The sequence below is a fragment of the Dioscorea cayenensis genome, unplaced genomic scaffold, assembly GCF_009730915.1.
Source record: "Dioscorea cayenensis subsp. rotundata cultivar TDr96_F1 unplaced genomic scaffold, TDr96_F1_v2_PseudoChromosome.rev07_lg8_w22 25.fasta BLBR01001472.1, whole genome shotgun sequence".
NCBI lineage: Eukaryota > Viridiplantae > Streptophyta > Magnoliopsida > Dioscoreales > Dioscoreaceae > Dioscorea > Dioscorea cayenensis.
Window position 1 is genome coordinate 1 of NW_024087863.1, and position 12,831 is coordinate 12,831.

At 41.8% G+C, this 12,831-nt stretch overlaps 1 non-coding gene across 1 annotated transcript; it reads right to left on the minus strand.

The window, feature by feature from the left end:
* Positions 1-8,189: 8,189 nt before the first annotated feature.
* On the minus strand, positions 8,190-8,296 carry LOC120256499. The gene has a single exon (XR_005535326.1). It is a non-coding gene; the product is annotated as a small nucleolar RNA R71 (small nucleolar RNA).
* Between the last annotated feature and the right edge of the window lie 4,535 nt (positions 8,297-12,831).

A 12,831-nucleotide genomic window follows, 5' to 3' on the forward strand; every position in this document is an offset into this window, starting at 1 on the left:
CTCTATTATGCTTCCTAACTAATGCATTAATGAGTCATGGAGATCCTTTTAATACATGGTCCCAAATCTAAGGTCAACCATGCCTAACCCTATACATGTCCCGGAGGAGAAATTAAACAATCTCTCAACCTCGCACTTGTATAGAATTGTAATATGTTCTAGGGATTCCAAGTGATAAATCCTCTTCCTATATGTAGACCTACCCCTTTGGTCCAGGCGGAAGGTCCCTAGCCACAATTAAGCCCTAGATGCTAAAATCACTTCAACGCTTCACTCCTTTGCACTCGCAACTAAGCCACAGCGAAAGGTCATCCCTAAGCCCATTCACTCTACTATGACCACAATGAACTCGAGGAATTGGAGGTAGAAGAAATCACACTGGATGCGAAAGGAGACGCTCCGCTACCTCTCTACTCACCCTCTCAACCCTCTCAATCTAGCTTTGTCTAACTATCGTGGTGTGTCATTCACTCACAAGGGTTACCGACAAGAACTCTCAACCCTAGTGTCACTCTAAGGGAGTATTCATACAATCAATGCATTCAACATTGGAAATCAATAAAAAACATAAATTAATGAAAGCATAATTACAAGGTTCAATGAAACTAATACATCCTAGGGTTCACAATCTAAGTACCCACTAGGGGGTTTAGCTCTCCATGGAGCTAATTACAATCAATGAAATTGAATGTAAAAGCAATAAATCCATAGAAAACCTCCTCGATAGTCATGATGATGGTCTTGTGGAGAGTCCTCTACTCGTCCAATGGTCCCTTTATCCGGCCTAGGATGCATCTCGCCAGATCAGTGCCGACGAAAGCTCTTCCATTAGGCTTCTTCCAAATGGAGCGCCATGTCAGAGCCGTAGAACCTCTCCCAATCTGTAGCCAATATCTCTCAAAATCCTAGCCACAGCCCTCTCTCAAGTTGGGAAAAAGATGGAGAAAAGAATGCTGAAATCAATGCTTAAATCGGCTTTTAAAGGGCTCGAATCGGGAATCCACACGCCCCAGTGGATATTCCACATGGGCTTGTGGAATTAACACGTGGGCATGTGGAATTTCCACATGCCTGTGTGCCTTCTCTGGCCAACTCCTTCTTCGGCCGGCTGTGAACAGTACCTACTACAGTATTTTGCTACAGTGTTGCTACAATGCCCTGCTACAATACCGGTCTGAAACACTCCCGAAACCATGCTTTCATCGAGGTAACATAAACGGGCACACGTTTACGTTGTAGATCACTTTTCTTCTTCAATGAATGGGCGCGCTGGTGGAGATCTGGTTACCCATGCAGAAGCCAGAATACTTAGAATGTGACTGCCTTTGTGCCCCTCCAAATCATTGTGCTAGCTTGAATACAAGTAGGTTGGCACACATTCTAGCATCTTAAACCTGAGTTATGTGTTCGCGTTTGAGCCTTCTCAAGATTTCCTCCAAATGGTGCACTCACTAGCTACATTGGCTTATTTCTCTATGATTTGGCTTTACAAACCTATATGCATGAAAGTAACATAAATACACACATATTAGTGTTAAAACCCGATAAAAGTAATGCTCATCATAAGGAAATAACACTTCACATTTTTATCACACAAGCACTTATCAATTTTCTTGGAGGGAAATATCGCGCAATAAAAGCTTCTACCATCTCCTCCCATGTCGTAATTGATGCTCTAGGTAATGAATGTAGCCATTGCTTCACTCTCCCATTCAAGGAAAATGGGAAGGCTCTCAACTTAATGGCATCATCTGTAACACCACTGATCTTGAGCATGTCGCACAATTCCAAGAAATTCTCTATGTGACTATTTGGATCCTCATCGGCCAAACCATTAAACTGTGTGGGCTGCTTTAAAATGTGGATGAATGCTGGCTTCAGCTCAAAATTCAGAGCCGTAATTGGTCGTTGTACAATACTAAACTGTGTGCCCAAAACTGAGGGTCTCACATAATCTGAGAGTGTCCTTTGCTGCTCATTCTATTTTGCCATATTATCAGACCCTTCACCTTCTACTTCAGCTAGAATAGATGATTCTTGCACTAGTTCTTTACCCCTTCTACTAAGTGTTCATTCAAGTTCAGGGTCTCCCTTAACCAATATCGAAGTGTTCCCTCGGGTCATAACCTGGAGCTGCACCAAAGAAAGAAAAACAAATCATAACGATGATGGAATAAGGAAAGGTGAAATAGAATGAATAATGGATAGCTAAAATAGCAAAGTGCAAACTGTTTCTAAAACACCTATTCCCCTACAATGGCACCAAAAACTTGACAACACCCCTTACGTGTGATCCGCAAGTGCACAGGTTTCTCAAGGTAATATATTCCCAAGTGAGTCGGGTATCTTATCCATAGGGAATAGTGATCAGAAACACCAAGATTGCAATTTAACTATGACCAAAATAAATCAATGATAGTGTGAATAAAATTGATGTGGAAAGAACTAAAATAAATAAGCAAAAGAGGTACGATAAAATGAGAGAAAAGCTAATCGATAGAAAGTGGGGCACTCCAATATTGCTCCCTTTAGGACTATTGATTCAAGTGTAAGACCAACTATTATGTCTCCTGACTGATGCTTAATGAGTGTGGAGATCCTAAAATACATGGTTCCAAACATAAGGTCAACCGTGACTAACTCTACACTATGCCCCGGTGGAGAAATCGCTCAGTGTCAACACCTCATACTGTGTAAAGTTGCAAGAAGATCTAGGGATTCTAAGTGATAGACCATATTCCTATATATAGATCTAAACCTTTGGTCCAGGAGAAAGACCCCTAGTCACAATTAAGCCCCAGATACTAAGGATTACTTCAACGCTTCACTCTGTTGCTCACACAACTAAGCCCCCAGCAGAGTTCCACTCTTACCACTTCACTCTATTGTGACTACAAAGAACTCTAGGAACATGGAGGTAGGACAAATCACATCGGAGGGGAAAAGGGATGCTCTGCTATCGCTCCACTAACCATCTCAACCCTCTACAATATAGCATTGTCTAACCCTCATGGTGTTTTACCCATCCACAAGGGGTACCATGATGGACTCTCAACCCTAGTATCACTCTAATGGAGAAATCATTCAACAAGCATTCAAGATTGGAACTCAATTAAAGACATCAATTAAGGAAAACATAATAAAAGGTCAACAAAATAATAACATCCAAGGGTTTACAAGTCGATGTACCCACTAGGGGGTTTAGCTCTCCATGGAGCAAGATACAATCAATAATGAAATCAAAATTAAAAACATGTAATCCATAAGAAAACCCCCTTGGTATTCATGTCGATGGTCTTGTGGTGTAGCCTCATCCTCTCTAAAGATTCCCTTGTCAAGCCTTGGTCACACCTCGCCTGATTGGTGCTGACGAAGGCTCCCCCAATAACTATCTTCCAAGAGAAACATGTTGTTGAAGCCATAGAACCACTCCAAAAGCCTTGCAAAAGCCCCTCTAAACCCTAGCCTCAGGACTCCCAAAAGTTGGAGAAAAGATGGAAAGAAGGATGAAAGACGGATCCCAAAATCGCTACAAATCGCGGTTTAATAAAGGGCTGGAATCAAGCATCCACACAGGCGTGTGACCATCACAAAATACAATCGCAATCTACTTTGCCTTATTTCTTTCATATTTGTCTTCACAACCCTTCATGCATGACAGTTCACAAATACACATGTATTAGCGCTAAAATCTGATAAAAGTAATGCTCATTGTGAGAAAAGAATACTTCGTATTACTAATACATAAGCACTTATCAAACTTCCCCACACTTAAGATTTTGTTTGTTCTCAAGTAAAAATAAAACAATGATGCATAGAAGAAGGAAATATTTAAAGTGCTTGGCCTTAGGTTCACCAAAGCATGCAAAGGAAGCAATCTACAAGTATGGGAAATTTCATTACTAAATATGAAGAATTAATGCTCTATCTAAAAACTTGAATAAAAAAGGTCAACAAACCCGAAATCGTGGAAGTGTGTGAGCTCACTCAAGTCAACCCAACATATACTCCTCAATGTTCTAGGTAAAAGGGACTTATTTATCTACAAAACAACACAAAATAAAGAGATTGTAGTAGCTTCACACACCCTCTAAGGTATCCATTTCTGAAGGGCCCGCTAAGGTGGCTTTCACACTTTGAAGGTGGTAGCTCTTTCTACAGGGGTAGTAGCCTTCACTCATTCATGAGATAGATTTTTCTCTAATTAGGGCATAACTAGTGACAACGCCCCTTGCGTGTGTCCCGCAAGTGCACGGGTTTGTCGAAGTAATAAAATCCCAGGTGAGTGGGTATCGTATCCACGAGGAGTAGGGAGTAAAAAATACTTAAATTGTTTCTTAACTAGCGAAGTATGAATAGTTATTTATGTGACAAGATGTAATGCAAACAAAAGTAAGAGGGACAAGAGAGAGAGACAGTAAGTAAACGAGAGATAAGGCAATTGATATAAATGGGGTACTCGGATATTGATCCACCTTAGACAATCGTTTCAAGTGCAAAAACCCTCTAATATGCTTCCTAACTAATGCATTAATAAGTCATGGAGATCCTTTAATACATGGTCCCAAATCTAAGGACAACCATGCCTAACCCTATACATGTCACGGAGGAGAAATTCAATAATCTCTCGACCTCGCATTCGTATAGAATTGCAATGAGTTCTAGGGATTCCAAGTTATAAATGTTGTTCCTATATTTAGACTTAACCCTTTGCTACATGCGGAAAGTCCCTAGTCACAATTAAACCCTAGATACTAAAATCACTTCAACGCGGCACTCCATTACTTTCGCAACTAAGCCCCAGCGGAAGGTAATCCCTTAGCCCATTCACTCTACTATGACCGCAAAGAAGTCGAGGAATTGGAGGTAGAATAAATCACACAAGAGGGGAAAGAGGACGCTTCGCTATCTCTCGACTGACTCTCTCAACCCTCTCCAATCTAGCTTTGTCTAACTCTCATGGTGTGTCACTCACTCATAAGGGTTACCAATAAGAACTCTCAACCCTAGTGTCACTCTAAGGGAGTATTAATACAATCAATGCATTAAAGATTGAAACTCCATAAAAGCATCAATTAATGGAAGCATAATAAAAAGGTTCAAAGAAACAATTACATCCTAGAGTTCATAATCCAAGTACCCACTAGGGGGTTTAGCTCTCCTTGGAGCTAATTATAATCAATAAAATCGAATGTAAAAGCAAAGAATCCATAGAAAACCCCCTCAATGGTCATGACGGTGGTCTTGTGGAGAGTTCTCTACTCGTTCAAGGGTCCCTTTGTCCGGCATAGGATACACCTCGTCGGATCAGTGCTGACGAAAGCTCTCCCACTAACCTTCTTCCAAACGGAGCACGATGTCAGAGCCGTAGAACCTCTCCCAATGTCTAGCCAATACCTCTCAAAACCCTAGCCTCAGCCTGATAAGTGCTTGTGCGATAAGAATACGAAGTGTTCTTTCCTTGTGTTGAGCATTACTTTTCTTAGGTTTTAACACTAATATGGGTGTATTTATGTTACTTTTATGCAGGTAGGGTTGTGATGCCGATTATGAGAGAAAAAAGCCAATGTGGGTTGTAATGCACTAATTTTGGAGGAAATCTTGCTAAAGGTTCAAATGCGAAGGCATAGGTCGGGTTCCAGATGCAGAAATGTGTGCCAACCTCCTCGTACTTGACTTAGCAAAAATATTTGGAGGGGCACAAGGGTAGTCACATTCAAGCATTCCAACTTGTGCATATAGAACAAGATCTCCACCAATATGTCCATTATTGAAGAAGCAATGGAGTGCAGCATTGAAGTGATTTTAGCATCTAGGGCTTAATTGTGACAAGGGACTTTCCTCCTGGACCAAAGGGTTAAGTCTAAATATAGGAACAAGATTTATCACTTGGAATCTGACAAGGTCCCCATGCGTATATCCCGCAAGTGCACGGGTTTGTCGAAGTAATAATCCCGGGTGAGCGGGTATCGAATCCACATGGAGTAGGGAATAAAAATACTCAATTTAATTCTTAGCTATGTAAAATATCAATGATGATGAGTGTGATAATGATTCAATTCTCAACAGTAAAAGCAACAAGTAAGAGAGCAAAAGTAAAGAAGGTGGGTAAGGCAATCGATAAAGATGGGGTACCCGGATAATGCTCCGCCTAGGATAATTGTTTCAAGTGCAAGAATCCTCTATTATGCTTCCTAATCAATGCAATGGTGAGTCATGGAAATCCTTAATTACATAGTCCCAAATCTAAGGTCAACTATGCCTAACTCTATACATGTCCCGGAGGAGAAATCGAACAATCTCAACACCTCGCACTCGCATAGAGTTGCAATAACGATGTTGGAGCCATAGAACTTCTCCAAAACCTTGGCCAATACCCCTCGAAACCCTAGCCGAAGCCCTCTCTCAAGTTGGGGAAAAGATGGAGAAAAGAATATCAAAATCGGGGCTAAATCGGCTTTAAATAGGGCTGGAGTCGGGTGACTACACGGGCGTGGATGCTCCACGCGCCCGTGAGGAATTTCCACACGGGCGTGGATAATTTCCACATGCCCGTATGGATTCTTTGTTTCTCTGGTTCCTCGGCCGGCTGTGTGCAGTGCTGCTACAGTATATGCTACAATGTTACTACAGTGTCCTACTACAGCATTCAACCTGAATAGCTTCCCAATTCCATACTTTCATCGGGGTAATGCAAACGGGCACACGTTCATGTCATGGATCACTTGCTTCTTCAATGATAAGCAAGTTGGTGGAGCTCTTGTTCTATGTGCATAAGTCGGAATGCTCGACTGTGACTGCCTTTGTGCCCCTCCAAATGGATGTGCCCACTCAAATACGAGGAGGTTGGCACACACTCTAGCATCTCACACCTGACCTATGTCTTCCTGTTTGAACCTTAGCAAGATTTCCTCCAAAATTGGTGCATTATGATCCACATTGGCCTATTTCCTTCATACTCGGCCTCACAACCCTACCTGCATAAAAGTAACATAAAAACGCACATATTAGTGTAAAAACCCGAGAAAAGTAATGGTCAACATAAGGAATGAACGCTTCGCATTCGTATCGCACAAGCACTTATCAGAATCCCTAGAGCTCATTGTAATTCTATGCGAGTGCGAGGTTGAGTGGTTATTCAATTTTTCCTCAGGGACATGTATAGAGTTGGGCATGGTTGACCTTAGATTTGGGATCATGTAATTTAGGATTTCCACGACTCATTGTTGCATCAATTAGTAAGTATAATAGAGGGTTCTTGCACTTGAAACGATTGTCCTAGGCGGATCAATATCCGGGTACCCCATCTTTATCAATTGCCTTACTTTCTCCTTTACTTGTGTCTTCTATCTTGTTGTTTTTCTTTTCGTTATTTCATATTCTGTCACACTTATCACTATTTATCTTCCACATTAATTAAGAAACAACTCAAGTGTCTTTATTCCCTACTCTCTGTGGATACGATACCCACTCATATGGAATAATTACTTCGACACCCATGCACTTGTGTTTTACACGCATATATGGACGTGTCAAATTTTCGGCGCCGTTCCCAGGGAATAGGTGTTTAGAGATACTTTTCACTTTGTTTTCTTAGATATTCATTTATTCATTCTATTTCATATTTTCTTATTCTATCATCATTCTGATTTCTTATTATTTCTTTTTGGGTGCAGCTCCAAGTTATGACCCGAGGGAACCCCTCCATACTGATTGTAGGGGATCCCAAGCTTGAACGTACACTGACAAAAAAAAGGAAAGAACATGTGCAAGAACAGTCTAATCTAGCTGATTTGGAAATAGAAGAATCTAAAAATAACTTTCTCGAGGTGTGTGATATGCTGAAAACTTCAATTATTGGGGACACAATCTACCATTGTGCGTCCCCCAATTACAGCTCAAAACTTCAAGCTGAAGCTGGAATTCATCCACATGTTGCAGCAATCCGCACAATTTAATGGTTTGGCCGATGAGGATCCGAACAGTCATATAGATAACTTTTTCGAGGTGTGTGATATGCTGAAGATAAACAGGATGACGGATGATGCCATCAAGTTGAGAGCCTTCCCATTTTCTTAAAGGGGATAGCGAAGCAGTGGCTACACTCATTACCTAGAGCCTCGATTACCACATGGGAGGAGATGGTAGAAGCTTTTCTTGCCTGATATTTCCCTCCCAGAAAATCCGCAAAGCTTAGGAATGAGATCTCATCCTTTGTACAGTTGGAATTGGAGTCCTTATTTGAGACGTGGGAAAGGTTCAAGGAGCTCCTGAGAAAGTGCCCGCAACACGGATTCCCGAAGAGTATGATTATTCAGACCTTTTACAATTGTCTGAATCCGAGTACAAGATAACTTGTGGATGCGGTAGCAGGAGGTACCTTAGGTAGCAAGACCCCCGGTGAGGCTCGTCAATGAATTGAAGAAATGGGGTTAAACAGCTACAAATGGAATGCAAGGGAGAAGAAAAAGGTGGCCGGCCTCTATGAGATAGATGCAGTAACCTCATTGGCGTCTTAAGTGGAATCATTGTGTAAGAAGTCAGATCTCCTAACTTCAAATAGAATGGCGGCCATGACTACTTGCACCGGGTGTGGTGGAGAACATGCGCCGATTGCCCGATCTCTATTGGTGATGCATCTTCGATTAAGAATGTAAATTTTGTGGGTAATGGCTTGAGGAATCAAGGAAACCCATATAGCAATACCTACAATCCGGGTTGGAAGAGTCATCCCAATTTCTCGTGGAGCAACCAAGGTCCACAAAAGGCCATAGGGCCACCAAGTTTCCAACAACAAGCCCCAAACATGGAGAACTGAGTTTCAGGTTTGGAGACCTGAATGAATGATTTGGAGAACGCTTTAACTAGGTTTGTGCAATCATCTGATATAAGGTTCTAATAACTTAAGACTACACTTCGCAACCACACCGCCTCTTTGCATAATCTTGAAAATCAAGTAGGGCAGATTGCGAAGTCCTTATCGGAAAGGCCACAAGGAAGCTTGCTGAGTAACATCGAGACCAACACTAGAGAGCATGTGAAAACGATCACTTTGAGAAGTGGTCGTAAGGTTGAGGGTAAGCTTCCGAGTGAGAAGCCAAATGAGCACGGACCCGAGGTTATAGAGGTCGAGAAGGGAGCAAGTAAAGAGAAGAAAGTGGCACCAAGAAGAAAGATCCGAGAAGCTTCATCATTCCATGTAATATTGGCAATCTAAGTGAAGAAATGGCATTGGCGGACTCAGGGGCCAGTATCAACGTCATGCCATACACCTTCTTTCAAAAGCTAGGCTTGGGCGAGCCTAGGCCTACTCGGATGGCTTTGCAATTGGCGGATCGAATGTTGAGACATCCGAGGGGCATCATCGAAGGCGTGCTTCTCAAGGTGGACAAGTAAATTTTTTCGGTTGATTTTATAGTGCTAGATGTCAATGATTATGCGGATTTACCCTTGATACTTGGGAGGTCATTCTTGTGGACTTCCAAATCCCTAATTGACATGGACAGCATCGAGCTAACTTTGAGAGTCGGAGATGCCAAGCTCACATATCGCCTTGGTGAAGACATGCGACATTCTCTTGATTTCAATGATACTTTGTATTTTCTAAATGTTACTAATGAGATTGTTGATGAATACATGTCGGAAATGTTCAATCCGGATCCATACGAAGGCTTGTTAGACCAAGAGGAGGAGAATGAAGAAGTAATGATGCTTGGTTCGACGGAAGAACTACCATCTACACCAGCGATCTTGAAGAAGGTGCTCCAGATATTGAAGAGGGCTAGGAGATGCCACCGAAAATGCTCCAAGGATGTTGGAGATGTGCGTGAACTATAGAAGTGGATGAACCATTGTTAGGCGGTCCCAAGGCCGATAATTCACCCTCTACCGTCAAGAGATTTTACTCATCATGCTTCCAAGCCATGGGTAAGATGGTAACTTTCATCTATGAGCCCCTGTGAGGTAAGATAAGGTACGTCAAGCTAAGTGACGTTAAACAAGTGCTTCTTGGGAAGCAACCCAAGTGTTTACTATTTTCATAGTTTAGTAGTTTAGTGTGCAAGAATAAAGTGTTGAGTGTTGGTGTCTTGATTTTTATATACTTGTGCTGCGATTTTATTGTGGGTTTTGAATTGTCACCGTGTGTTTTCACATGGATTTGGCAAAGTTGGGTCGTTTGAGCTATTTCTCATGTTTTTCACTGGTAAAATTTGCATATTAGGGCAGGCTCAGACCGTGTAAACATGTTCAGGAATTTTTTGCAAAGCCTATAAAATTTTCTAAGGTATCCAGAGAAAACACAAAGTCGTGTGGAATTTCCACAAACCCATGAATTTGCATTACGAGCTGATCCAGAGAAGGTACAGGGGTATGAACTCGCCCCTGTGAATGACCATGCGATTCTTGCACCCTTGTTGGTAATTTCTGCACAGGCGTGTGAATTCTTGCAGAGATTGGTAGATTATCTCGAAAGCACACAGGGGCGTGGACTCGTTCTTGTGGGTGACCTTACGAAAATCACATGGGCGTGGGTAATTTTTGCATGCCTGTGCGAATCTCTGCAGAGGAGCTCTCTCCATCCAGAGAAGACCCAGGGTCGTGCGCTTGCCCCTTTGAGTTGGGCCTGTGAATGTCCACGCCCGTGCGGAATTTTCGCACGGGCGTGCGGAACACTAAGTAAATGTTTCTCTGATGTCCAAACCAACCATAGGGGAGTGCGGTTGCCCCTATGGGACGGGCGTACGTGAGTGAGTATTTTCCCGAGACAGCACAGCATCCCATTTTCCCTCCGGTGTGACCTATCCTACCTCCACGTTCCAAGAGTTCTTTGTGGCCATAGTAGAGTGAATGGGCTAAGGGATGACATTCCACTGGGGCTTAGTTGCAAATGCAATGGAGTGAAGCGTTCATGTGATTTTAGCATCTAGAGCTTAATTGTGGCTAGGGATCTTTCACCTGGACCAAAAGGTTAGATCTCTACATAGGAATAGGGTTTATCACTTGGAATCCCTAGAGCTCATTGTAATTCTATATGAGTGCGAGGTTGAGAGGTTATTCTATCTTTTGTCCAGGACATGTATAGAGTTAGGCATAGTTGACCTTTGATTTAGGATCATGTAATTAAGGATTTCCATGACTCATTGTTGCATCAATTAGGAAGTATAATAGAGGGTTCTTGCACTTGAAATGATTGTCCTAGGCGGATTAATATTCGGGTACCCCATCTTTATCGATTGCCTTACCTTCTCTTTTACTTGTGCCTTCTATCTTGTTGTTTTTATTTTCATTATTTCATATTTTGTCCCACTTATCACTATTCATCTTCAACATTAGTTAACAAACAACTCAAGTGTTTTTATTCCCTACTCTTTGTGGATACGATACCCACTCATCTAGGATTATTACTTCTATACCCGTACACTTGTGGTTTACACGCATATATGGACGTGTCACAGCCCTCTTTCAAGTTGGGGAAAAGATGGAGAAAGGAATTTTGAAATCGGGGCTGAAATCGGCCTTAAAAAGGGTTGGAATCTGGAATCCACACGCCGATGTGTATATTTCACACGGCCTGTTTGGAATTAACGCACGGGCTTGTGGAATTTCCACACGCCCGTGTGGGTTCTCTGGATAACTCCTTCTTCGGGCGGCCTTGAACAATACCTGCTATAGTATTTTACTACGGTGTTGCTACAATGCCCTGCTATAGTACCTGCCCTTAACACTCCCGAAACCATGCTTTCATTGAGGTAACGTAAATGGGCACACGTTTATGCCATAGATCGCTTTGCTTCTTCAATGAACGGCCGCATTGGTGGACATCTTGTTACACATGCGCAAACCGGAATACTTAGAATGTAACTGCCTCTGTGCCCCTCCAAATCATTGTGCTAGGTTGAATACAAGGAGGTTGGCACACATTCTAGCATCCTGAACATGACTTATGTTTTCGCGTTTAAACCTTCGCAAGATTTCCTGCAAATGGTGCCCTCGCGATCTACATTGGCTTCTTTCTCTAAGATTCGTCTTCACAATCCTATATGCATTAAAGTAACATAAATACACACATATTAGCATTCAAACCCGATAAAAGTAATGCTCATTATAAGGAAAGAACACTTCGTATTCTTATCACACAAGCACTTATCAAACTCCACCACACTTAAGCTTTTGCTTACCCTCAAGCAAAAATTAAAACATTGTATGCATAGATAAAGGAAATATTGGAAGTGCTTAGCCTTAGGTTCACCAAAGCATACAAAGAGAGCATTCTACAAGTAAGGGAAATTTCAACACTAAATATGAAAAATCATGCTCTAGCTAAAAACTTGAACCAAAAAGGACAACGAACCCAAAATCGTGTAAGTGTGTGAACTCACTCAAGTCAACCCAAGGTATGCTCCTCAAAGTTCTAAGTATAAGGGACTTATTTTTCTGCATTAATTAACAACAAAATTTCACAAAGGGTTGTAGGTTCACACATCCTCTAAGGTAGCCCTTTCCAAAGCCGCCGCTAAGATGGCTTTCACAATTTCGAGGTGGTAGCTTTTTCTACCGGGGTGGTAGCTTTCACACATCACATGGGATAGCTTTTTCTCTCATTAGGGCATAACTAGTATCTTACTTATGAGAGTTGCTTCATCCATCATAGGCGGTACCTCTTTCCACCCAACAAGCACAACTAAACGACAAAACTATTTTGTTCTTTCTTTTAATTTTTCCATTTTTTCACAAATACAAAAGAAATAACAATAATTAGACCCTTTAACATTGAATATGAGTTTCCAAAAGAGTTTAAAAATTGAGTAGTGCAGAAGTGTCAATTGGGCA